The 11448-nt window shown below is 32.9% G+C and overlaps 1 pseudogene; it reads right to left on the reverse strand.

Moving 5' to 3' along the window:
* Positions 1-1143: 1143 nt before the first annotated feature.
* The window catches only part of LOC123252426, a 31283-nt pseudogene continuing 20978 nt past the window's right edge, over positions 1144-11448 (reverse strand).

The raw sequence follows: 11448 nt of genomic DNA on the forward strand, positions 1-11448 counted from the left end.
TGTGCTGCTTGTCTCCTTCCTTCCTTCCTTCCTTCCTTCCTTCCTTCCTTCCTTCCTTCCTTCCTTCTTCCTTTCTTTCTTTCTTTCTTTCTTTCTTTCTTTCTTTCTTTCTTTCTTTCTTTCTTTCTTTCTTTCTTTCTTTCTTTCTTTCTTTCTTTCTTTCCTTCCTTCCTTTATTTCTTTCTTTTTTTTTTGTACAAAAGAATAATGAAAGTTTAACTTTTTAAGAGCTGGTATTGTGACTGAGCCCAAATAACTTTTTTTTTTAAATTCACACGAAAGACATATTATTATGCAATGGATGGTTGAGGAAATTAAGCCCAAATGACATTCAGCTTCAGGGCAAAAGTCAACAGTGAAAAAAACCTCACACTTATTAGCTAGCTTTCCTAATAACTCTCTGAATTGACCATTTTTATCTTGTAATTCACATAAATCAATAGAAAAGAATGTGTTATCTCCTTCAGGATAGGGACTCTTTTGCTTCTGTCTTTATAATTCTCCTGCCTGGTACAGTGCATGGCACTTAGTAGGTACTTAATAAATAAATGCTTATTGACCAATACATTGAAGCATATTTTTGGGATGAAAGTAATAAATAGTCAATAGTAATTAATTGACTTAATAATATAAAGCTTTCTTTCATGCTCCATCTAGTTGGAGTCTAATATCCTGAGACCTTGAAAAAATAAGTTTGGAAATGTCTTGGAGTTAATTGGGATCCTAAGGTACCTATTCTGATTCATGGCTGGGAAGAACTTCTCTATCTCTTCATCTGCCTCCTTTGGACATTTTATTCTGGAAATGCTGAGGTTCATAAGAATATAGTATTAGGGCCTTTAAAGCTCATGTTTTCCTTTATTTGTATAGAAAATTGAGGTTCATAAAGGTTATATGTATAGATTTACATAGGTAGTAAATTATAGAGCTGATATTTAAGGTTCTTTGACTCCAGATTCACTTTCCCCAATACTACACTGCTTTTTTTTGGTTTTGTTTTGTTTTGCTTGCCTTATTTGAATCAAGGATGTTAAGATTTTCATAAGTCATTGGCAAGTCAATGTTTTTAGGGTGATTAAATACTTTTCCCTCTAGTCTAATAGGCATCAAGAGCCCAAGGTTTGGAATTCAGAGGACCTAGGTTTAAATCTCAGCTCTCTTGATTGCTACCTGTGGGATCTTCACCCAGTCACCTCCTCCATAATTCACTTTCCACATCTGTATTATAAGAAAGTTTGACTTAATGGTCTAACTAGGAATTTTGGCCCTAAAGGAAAGCACAACAAAACATGTCCTTGGGGTGAGCCATAGAAGTATCTTTAATGTACTTTTAAAAGTCAAATTTAGTTGTGGATAGAGAGGGAAAGATCTCAGAACTGGTAAGATTACAAGGCCATGCTGACGTACCTGCAGAACCTTGCATGGCCAGTTGTAAAAAGTATCCGCTAAAAGAGAGAGCAAAGAAAAAGTGGGCTAAGGTGGAAGATACCTGTTTTAAGGAATTATTTTTGTTCACTGTGCTCTAATCTCATCTGTTTCTACTTGCAAGTGCCTAAGCTTTCTAAACTTTGGCAACCTGAGTCATAGGTTTTCTCAGTCAACTCTGGTTTCATTCAGTGGATTAATACCCTTCCAAATAAAAAATGCTGCTATTTAGGCATATAAGCTGGATATTTGGTATCTCCAAAAGTTTCATTAGGAAGAGTTAGGTTTATTAGGTTTAAAGAATATGTGATATGTCAGATGTTAGGATATAAGGAATGTCCTCATGGCTTGGTGTAGTTTCAGAGACATTGTGAACAGTATAGAGAAAATGCATTTCTTTTTTATTAGATCCTTTAATTCCATTTTGTTAATATATTTATTTTAAAAATTTTACTAATGCAAAACTGGACAGGGATTTGAGTTTGTGTAAAAAGGGGTGCCAAAAGTAAAAAAACTACCTTTGAAAATGTAAGGAAATCTAATGTTAAAATATTTATAGACTTTAGTTGTTTTCTAATAGAATAAAATTAATCTCCTTTAACTTTAGTTGAAAGAAATTCCCTATTGAATAGTATTTTATTGATAAGTATGTTTAAATTTTACTACAAGCAAACATAACTGAGGTACATAAAGATTATAGTTGAATAAAATTATCCTTTCTTAAGTTGCCTAAAATAAATGCCCTATTGAATGATATTTTATTTATAGGTATGTTTAAACTATATTACAAACATATAGAAGTGAAGTATATCAAGACTATAGTCTAATAAAATTATTCTTCTTTAAAATTAAAGAAAATATCCTGTTGAATGATATTTTATTTGTAGATGTTTAAATTATACTATAAACTTAAATATAATTGAGGTTTATGAAGACTATAGATACCTCTCTTATTTGAGTAATAAAATGGGATCATAGAATATAGATCTGGAAGGTATCTTAGAGATCATCTACTTTACTCTTTTTACTTCATTTTATAGATGAGGAAACTGAAACTGAGAGTAGAGACATGATTTGCCAGAGGTGCTCTGACTTCAGTTTCAAAATTCTTTCCATCCTCTACCCCATGTATTAACCTCTCCCTCAAATTTGAATTCTATATCAGAGAATGTGAAGATGTCATTTTTTCTTAGCAAACTGAGAGAGACAAGAGAAGAGACTATCATCATTACAAAGGAAAGCTTTAAAACAGCTTCTAAATTAGAAGGAAACAAAATTCTCCTTAAAGATAAACAGAAATGGGGAAATCATGAATTTTTCAACCAAGGTGGAAGGAACTTATTAACAGACCCAGAAGGCAATAAGGGCAACAGAAGGAAAAATAGGACAAAAATCAATGGGGATTAAAATTCAGTAATCTTTTTTTTCATTGTCCTGTTTGCTCATCTAGAAAATGAGTCACCCAGAAACACAGATTTGCCCAGGCAGACACAACAGTGCAGTGCCTTGAGTGCCTGGTCTCCTCTGGAATAGAGTAGTTAACCATAAGGACATATTCATGTCACATCATAGCTGTGGAAGTGTGGAAAAATAAATATCACACAACTTTCCTTTAACGTTTCTATGCATAAAAGGTGAGCTATGTCTCATTATGGTGATCGTCAGACAATAGAAATCTAAAAGAGGTATACATTTAATCTTAATAAGATGAAAATGCATTATCATGGGGGTAGCTTTGTGGCTTAGTGGATTGAGAACCAAGCCTAGAGATGGGAGGTCCTGGGTTCAAATTTGGATTCAGATAGGTGATCCTGGGCAAGTCACTTTTTAGCCCTTGCTGTTCTTCTGACCTGGAACCAAAATACAGGTATTGATTTCAAGAAGGAAGAAAAGAGCTTAAAAAATTAACAAAATATCATGGAAAGGGAGATAATTTCAGAGAAATAAACATGAATTTTAACAAAATATGAACAAAATATACTGAAGATCAAATATACCGATTTCTGGTATTAAGAAAGAAAAAGAAATCCTTTAAATCACATAATTTTTAATGTGTTTTTTCTACTAGAACATAGTAGAATCAGGGACATATAAAACTTCATAGAATTGGAAGAGAAATTAGAGGTCTTTTAGATTTTCTCACCTATTTTAATGAGTTGGAAAACTGAGGACCAAAGAGGTTAAGTAAATTGATCAAGGTCAAAGTAGAATTAATAAATAACAACTGGTAATCAAAACAAGATCCTGGTATTCCAAATGCAGAATTTGTGTTACCTTAATAACAATGGCTACCTAAACCAAATTAATCATGTCAGGTGGATAGAAAAATAATACTCTGACTCAGAGAGTATAGCATTGAGAACATCTTAGGTGGTTTCAGATTTAGGGTCAGCAGGAAAAGTAAACTGTGTTAGTAGGACAGGAAGGCATCTGTTGGTTGAGGATTCAGCATAGATTAGGGTAGAGAGGAAGATTATGAGCCAGGTATTACACTTTTTAAGAAAGAAGGGGAAAATGACCTGAAAAATGATATGTAATGGTTCTTGATATTTAGACAGCATGGTAGATCTGTATAGAATAAATCTCAAGAGGAAGGGGATGAAGGCATTAACACTGTGCTCTTGGTTTTACAATTTTTAAGTTAGGTACTATAATTACCTGTATTTTGCAGTTGAGAAAACTGAAGTAAAAAAAGGTTAATTCATGTGCCTATGGTCACACAGCTACTAAGTATTTATGCCTGAATTCGAAACCAGGTCTGCCTGAGACCTGACTCCAGTCCTAGAGCTATATAGAGGTAATTATGCATATGAATTAAACTGTAAACTTGAATCAAAGACAGAATAAAGATCTCAGTGGTCTTAGGGGACAGGACAGAGAGAAAATATATTTTTGTCAAGAGAATTTACACCTTGCCCAGAAGAAAGTCATACCTTTCTAATATGTGTATCTTTTCTGAAGTACTTTTCTCTCTCTAGGAATGATTACTTATTACTTGCTTACTCTCTGTTCTGATCTTTAAATGAAAGGTCTTTCTCCATCCTTTGGTATTATCCAACTTACTACTTCTGCATTTGCTCCTTTCTTCCATATCCATTTCTTTCAAATCTCAGTGTAAAAAGTGTCTGCGAGTCTTTCACTACAATAATAAATTACACAGTTCACTATAGAATGATACCATAAATAAGGGGTGTTTTGGAGCCAGTTTGTCCTGGTTAAAGAGCAAATTATTAAATTTTCAGTGTGAGCATTTGCTTGTCTCAGCAATGCACAAACACTACAAAGTAGGGCATGGCTTATTGCATTCTCTGCCCTTTGGGGTTCTCCTTCTTTCTGACAGGGAAAGGTACAGAGTGGACATCTGGAACCCTCTGAGAGGATACCCAGGGAATTCATTTCATCATTTCATATTTGACTGATCTCTTAGATTTTATGATCTCCAGAGACTCATGATTTTTCAAGATGAAATCATCTCTGAAATGCACACGTCCTCAGATAATTTTCTGCTTGGACTGCAGGACGTCACTGTGCCTCCAGACAGCAGTTCTCACCCATTTCTAGTTTCCTTTTCAGCTGCTTTCTTATGTATTGCTTCCCTCCTTGACTGTGAGATGTGAGTGTAAGGAGGGCCAGTCTATTGCTTTTCTTTGTCAGTGACTCTTTCCTGCTGACTCTTCATTTAGTTGGTTATCTAGAACAAAGAAAGTGACAAAAAAGTATTAATAATGAAATTTTCTGTTGTTCAGTGGTGGCTAACCTTTCTTGACTGAGATTTTCTTGGCAAAGATACTCATCTAGTTTGCCATTTCCTTCTTCAGCTCATTTTATAGATGAGGAAACTGAGGTAAATAGGTTTAAGAGACTTGCCTAGGATCAGACAGCTAGTATGTGTCTGAGGATGGATTTGAACTCAGGTCCTCCTGACTCCATGACTAGCACTTGGATGCTTAAAAATATGTCATACATAAAATTTCCCTCCACCAAATTGGGTTGTTAAATATTTGCCAGCAGATTCCTGAACATGAGATAGTCAGAAAGATCTTTCTCTTCAAGTGCTTTGAGATATCTTATTCTTTAGGAAAATATTTGTTAGGTAAAACAAGGTATGTCACTAATTGGAATTAGATTGAAAAATTTCCCTTGAATAAGTGATGTTTCAGGCTTAATATAAAAACAGTTCTCAAAGATTTGTATAAATTGTTTGCAGTAAAATTCCCAAGGGTAGTCACCCATCTCTATATCCCAGCTCATTTCCTAAGAAAGGGAGTTAGTGAGTTTAGAAGGCTAATTTGTTCCTTTAAAAATTACCTGTGATAAAATGTCCAAGGGGGAACATAGATATCATTTCCACAGAGCAGCAGGAAAACTAACCTTTGCTTTACTGGTTCCCTTAGGCATAAGAACTAGGACTAAGAATAAAGCAATATGCAAAACATCTGATGAAATGGTTTCCCTTTGGTATATATTGATTTTAGAAAATGTGTTTATGAATTCTACAAACACTTCTGAAATAATCTTTCTTAAGGTCTTAAAAAAAAGAAACCCTAGAGGGCTTAGAGAATAGCAGGAAGATGAATCAAAATGTAATCATCAAATGTTGGAAAGAATATAGTACAGAATGAATAGGCACTAAATATTTTTAATAATTGTGCTAAATTCTAGAGGCAGAAATAACACTTTTTGTACTGACTGATTATATTAGCATAGTCATATTTTCCTAACATTATATATTAGCAAAAACTTCTTGAGAATTAGGCCTTTTTTAAAGTGATATTTGATTCTACCATGCTAATTTCATTAGCAGGTTATGGGTTTCCTCTCCCTGGCACTCTTCAAGGAGGGACTGGGTAAATACTTATTCAGATGGGTTGTAATAAGGCTTCTTTTTTAGTTTAGATTGGACTACATAGTTACTTAATTCCCTTGCACCTTGGGAGTTCTGTACCTGGTTCCTAGTCCTTATTTTGGAATTCAGACACAGTATAATAGAAAATGTAGATACAAATAAAAAATAAACAACTAATTTATAATGGAACTCATTATAGGAATCACATTTTTTAGAAATATAATTTTTGTGGTAGAAGGTAAGTACATTTCATGCTAATGGAATAATTTTCAATCAATTCATAAATTTTGAATTTTTTTCTAATATTATAAGTTTTTTCTATGGCACTGTGGTTTTCAGCATGAGAGGCAGTGTGTTCTGGAAGAGAGGTGTCAAACTCCATCTTTGAATCAGATTAAAGTATAATCAGATTAAAGTATAAAGAGAAAAAGAGGAAGAGGGAGTAGCATTACATAGTGAAAAAAGACTTGATTTGAAGTCAGAAGATGTATTTAAAGTCTGCTCTGTCCTTTATTTCCTATGTGACTTTGTCCAAGTCCCTTCACTTCTCTGGAATTCAATTTTCTCATCGGTAAAATTATTAAATTGGTTTATGGAAAGCATGGAATTGGCAAAGAGGTAAATTTAGGCTTAATGTCAGGGAAAACTTTTTAACAATCAGAGCTGCCCAAAAATGGGATGAACTGCTCTGAAAGGTGAAGGGCCTCCCCAGCACTTCAAACATATGTTGGACTAATGACCTCATGAATCTTCCAATACAACCCCCTTATTTTACAATTGAGAAAACTCAAATTCTCAATTTATAATGTTTCCAAATTTTGTTTCTAAAGGTGTTGACGTTGTTTTGGACATGAAAAAGGAAAATGCTTGTATGTTATTTCCCATTTTGCTGATTAAAAAAAACAACCTTACCATTGGCAATGTTAAATGACTTGTTGAGATTCTATGACAATGTTAGAGAAGGCAATTGAACCTACATCTTTCCTGATGCTTTTCCCACTATTCCATTCTTTCTCCTTAACACAATTAACTTCCTTCTCATCTGATCAAATGTTGAGAAAAAACTAGGAACTTAGTGAATTGATGCTGTCATCAATCAGACATGTTATTATTCATTCAAATCATTTTTAAGTTGTCTTTTTTAAAAATATATTTTTTTATTAATTTTTATAATAGATTTCTCAATATATGGAAAAATTATTTTTTAAAATATTGAATTGGAAATACTTTCTCTCCCCCTTACTCCTCTGCTCTCCTTTAGAAGGCAAGGAATTTTATGTCAATTATGTATTTTGAAATCATAAAAACATATTTCCATATTAGCCATGTTTGTGTTTATAAACAAAAACCAATGAAAATAAAGAAAAAATTAAAAGTTATGCTTTAATCTGCATCCAGAGTTCATTAGTCCTTTCTCTGGGGGTGGATAATATTTTTCCATCATGGATCCTTTGGAATTGTCTTGGATTATTGTCTTCATCAGAGTAGCTAAGTGTTATAGCTGAGCATTCTTATAATAGTTCTCTTAATTTATGCAGCGTTTTCCTGGTTCTGTTCACTTTACTTGGTATGAGTTCACATAAGTCATTCCATGTTTTACTGACACTATCTTACTCATCATTTCTTATAGCATAATATTATCATAACTATATACCACGATGTGTTTAACCATTCCCCAAAAAGATAGCCATCCCCTTGATTTCTGATACTTTGCCACCACAAAAAGAGCTGCTATAAATATTTTTTATAAACATAAGTCTTTTTCTTTTTTTTTGAGATGTAAACGTAGTATCAGTATTACGTGGCTAATGGTCATATGTACAGTTTTAAGCCCATTTGGGAATAGTTTTCAAATTGTCTTCCAGAATGCCTGGAGTATTTCAGAAATCTACCAACAGTGTATTACAGTATAGATTTTTCTATATCCCCTCCAACATTTGTCACTTTCATTTTCTGTCTGTTAGCCAATCTTCTGGGTGTGAGGTGGTATTTGAGAGTTGTTTTAATGTGCATTTCTCCAATCAGTTGTGATTTAGAGCATTGTTTCATGTGACTATTGATAGCTTTGACTTCTTCTAAAAATGATCTGTTGATATAATTCAACCACCTTGTACTGGGGAATGGCTCGTATTTTTATAAATTTAGTTCAGTTCCTGATATATTTAAGAAATGAAGCCTTTGTCAAAGAAATTTGCTATAAAACTTTTCCTAGTTTCCCATTTTAATTTTAATTTTGGCTGCATTAGTTTTATTCATTCAAAAACTTGATTTTTTGCAATCAAAGTTGTCTCTTTTACTTCCCGTAATCCTATCTATCTCTTACTGATTATAAATATTTCTCTTATTTATAGATATGAAAGGTACATTTTTATGTGCTTCCTTAATTTACTTGTGATACCAATCTTCACATCTAGATCATTTATCTTTTTTGACATTATCTTAGTATGCAGTATGAAATGTTGGTCTATGCCTAGTTTTTGCAAGACTGTTTTCCAGTTTTTCCCAGAAATTTTTGTCATCAGTTCTTATCCCCAAATCTTGCATCTCTGGGTTGATAAAATACTACATCACTATAGTCATTTACTACTGTGTACTATGTACTAATCTATTCCTTGAACTGCACTAGATTTCTCAGACAAAACCAGAGCATTTTCATGATTACCTCTTTGTAATATGGTTTTAAATCTGGAACTGTTTGCCATATTTCACTTTTTTTCATTAATTCCCTAGATATTTTTGAACTTTTTATTCTTCCAGATGAATTTTTTATTATTGTTATCTTATATTTATAAAATCATTATTTTGTAGTTTTGATGTGGGTTACCATGAAGATAGGTTGGTGTAAGGATGCTGACAGGTCTTTATAAGGTTGTAGGCATAAGCTCTGTAACTGGTCAATCAGCATAGGGCACAATGGACCAGAGACTGTCTCTCCTTTGGAATCTGTGCAGGATCTGGCAAAAGTAACCTAGGATTACATTCCATATACATTGTGGTTTGCTCCCCAGGGTGGGATAACAGAGTGAATCGTGGGCAAAGTGACATCAGTACCTTGGGAATGGCAGGGAAACAACTATCTAAACAAATGACCATTTCCTTAGTAACTAATCAAAGACAAAAAGGAGCCCTGAAAACTTCTCAGCACTAGTCTATCATCATGGCCTTTCCACCCCCACACCTTTGCACTGTCAGACTTTTCCGTTGGCCAAGAGTTTTTCCACCACCAAGCCTTTCTTCAAGCTGAGTCTTTCTATCACCATAGCTAATCCAATACAAGGACCTCTTTCAATAAAGGTTGTTCCCTTGCCTTAGAGATTGCCGGAGTCATTAATTCTTTGGACAAGACCCTAATTTCACCTCCACATCAGTTTGGTTGATATAGTACCAACTAAGTAAATTAAGTTAAACAATCGTTTTTTTTAGTTATTATGTTGGCTTGCTTTCCAATTAGCAATTACTATCTCTCCAGGTATCTAGATCCATCTTTATTTGTGTGAAAAGTGCATTTAATTGTGGTCATATAATTTTTGGGTTTGCCTTGGCACTATTTTGACTACATTGTCTTCTGAGTTTGTATGTTAATCTTCCCTGTCACCATAGTAATTTTTTAGGGTCAGGGTAATTTTTTGTTTGCTTATTTTCTACCCTATTTCTTGATTTCCAAAAGTTTCAGGTTGTCTGCAATTATTTTAAATGAAATTTCTCTTTCTATCTCACTGTAGGGTTTTGTTGGTATATATAGAAATGCTAAAGATTTATTCAGTTTATTTTATATCTTGAAAATTGCTAAAGTTGTTAACTGTTTCAACTAGTTTTTCAGTTGATTTTCTAGGATTCTCTAAATATTCCATCATATCTTGTCTGATTGCTATAATTTCTTTTCGTTGTTTGGATTAATATTTTAATAATTATACACTTTTTACATTATGAAAATAAGTCATAAATAGTGTAAAAATAATTCTGAAGATCAACTTCTCACAAACTAAGGACCCCTAGAGAAGTTTAAAAAAAGTCAAAGAAAACAAAGAAAAAAGAGGAAAACCAAAGCAATATTTTCAAAACAAAATTTTGAACACAATATTGAATAACAATGTTAATAATGGATATTCTTACTTCATCATTGATTTAATATTATCCATGTTAAAGATAATACTTGCCCTTGGTCTTAGACAGATAGTACTTATTTTAGGAAAGGCTCCATTGATTCCTATGAATTCTAGTGTTTGTAAAAGGAATGGATATTATATTTTGTCAAAAGGCTTTTTCTCATCTATTTATGTAATCGTATGATTTATTTTGTTATTGATAATGATTTATTTTGTTATTAATATACTCAATTGCACTTATAGTTTTCCCAATATTTAAAAAAACATTTTTAAACTGTTACTTTCCATCTTGGAATCAATACTGTGTATTGGTTCTAAGGTAGAAGAATGGTAAGGGTAGGCAATGGGGGTTAAATGACTTGCCCAGGGTCACACAGCTGGGAAATGTCTGAGGCCAGATTTGAACTTAGGACCTCCTGTCTCTAGGTCTGGCTCTCAATCCACTGAACTACCCAGCTGCCCCCAGTTTTCCTAATATTAAAGCAGCACTGCATTCCTGGTAAAAATTCCACCACTCATAGTATATTTTTTAATATATTCTCTCTTCTTTTAAATTGGCAATTTCTATTTTTTTGTAAACATTCACCCATCCCACTTAGATTGTCATTGTTGCTGGCATATAATTGGGAAAAATAACTCCTAATATTAGCTTTAATTTCATCTTCATTGATGCTTCATACAATCTTTTCATTTTTGATACTACCATTTTGGTTTTCTTCTTTCTCTTTTTACAAAGAAAATTAACCAATGGTTTATTTTATTTGTTGTTTTTTTTTTCTCATGAAACCGGCTCCTCATTTTATTTATTCATTCAGAGATTTAGTTTTTACTTTCGAGTTTGTTAATCTCTTCTTTGAATTTTAAGATGAACATTTTGGTGCTTAATTGGGCATTTTAAATTTGTTCTTTTACTCTGTTTCTATGTCCCTTATTAAATGAAATGTTTATTGCATTATGGGTGAAAAAGGGCTTTTAATAGTTTTGATTTTCTGAATTTTATTTTGAGTTTTTTTTTTAACATTTATTAATATTCATTTTTGACATGGTTACATGATTCATGCTCCACCTTTC

This window comes from Gracilinanus agilis, chromosome 6, assembly GCF_016433145.1.
Source record: "Gracilinanus agilis isolate LMUSP501 chromosome 6, AgileGrace, whole genome shotgun sequence".
NCBI classification, from domain to species: Eukaryota; Metazoa; Chordata; class Mammalia; order Didelphimorphia; family Didelphidae; genus Gracilinanus; species Gracilinanus agilis.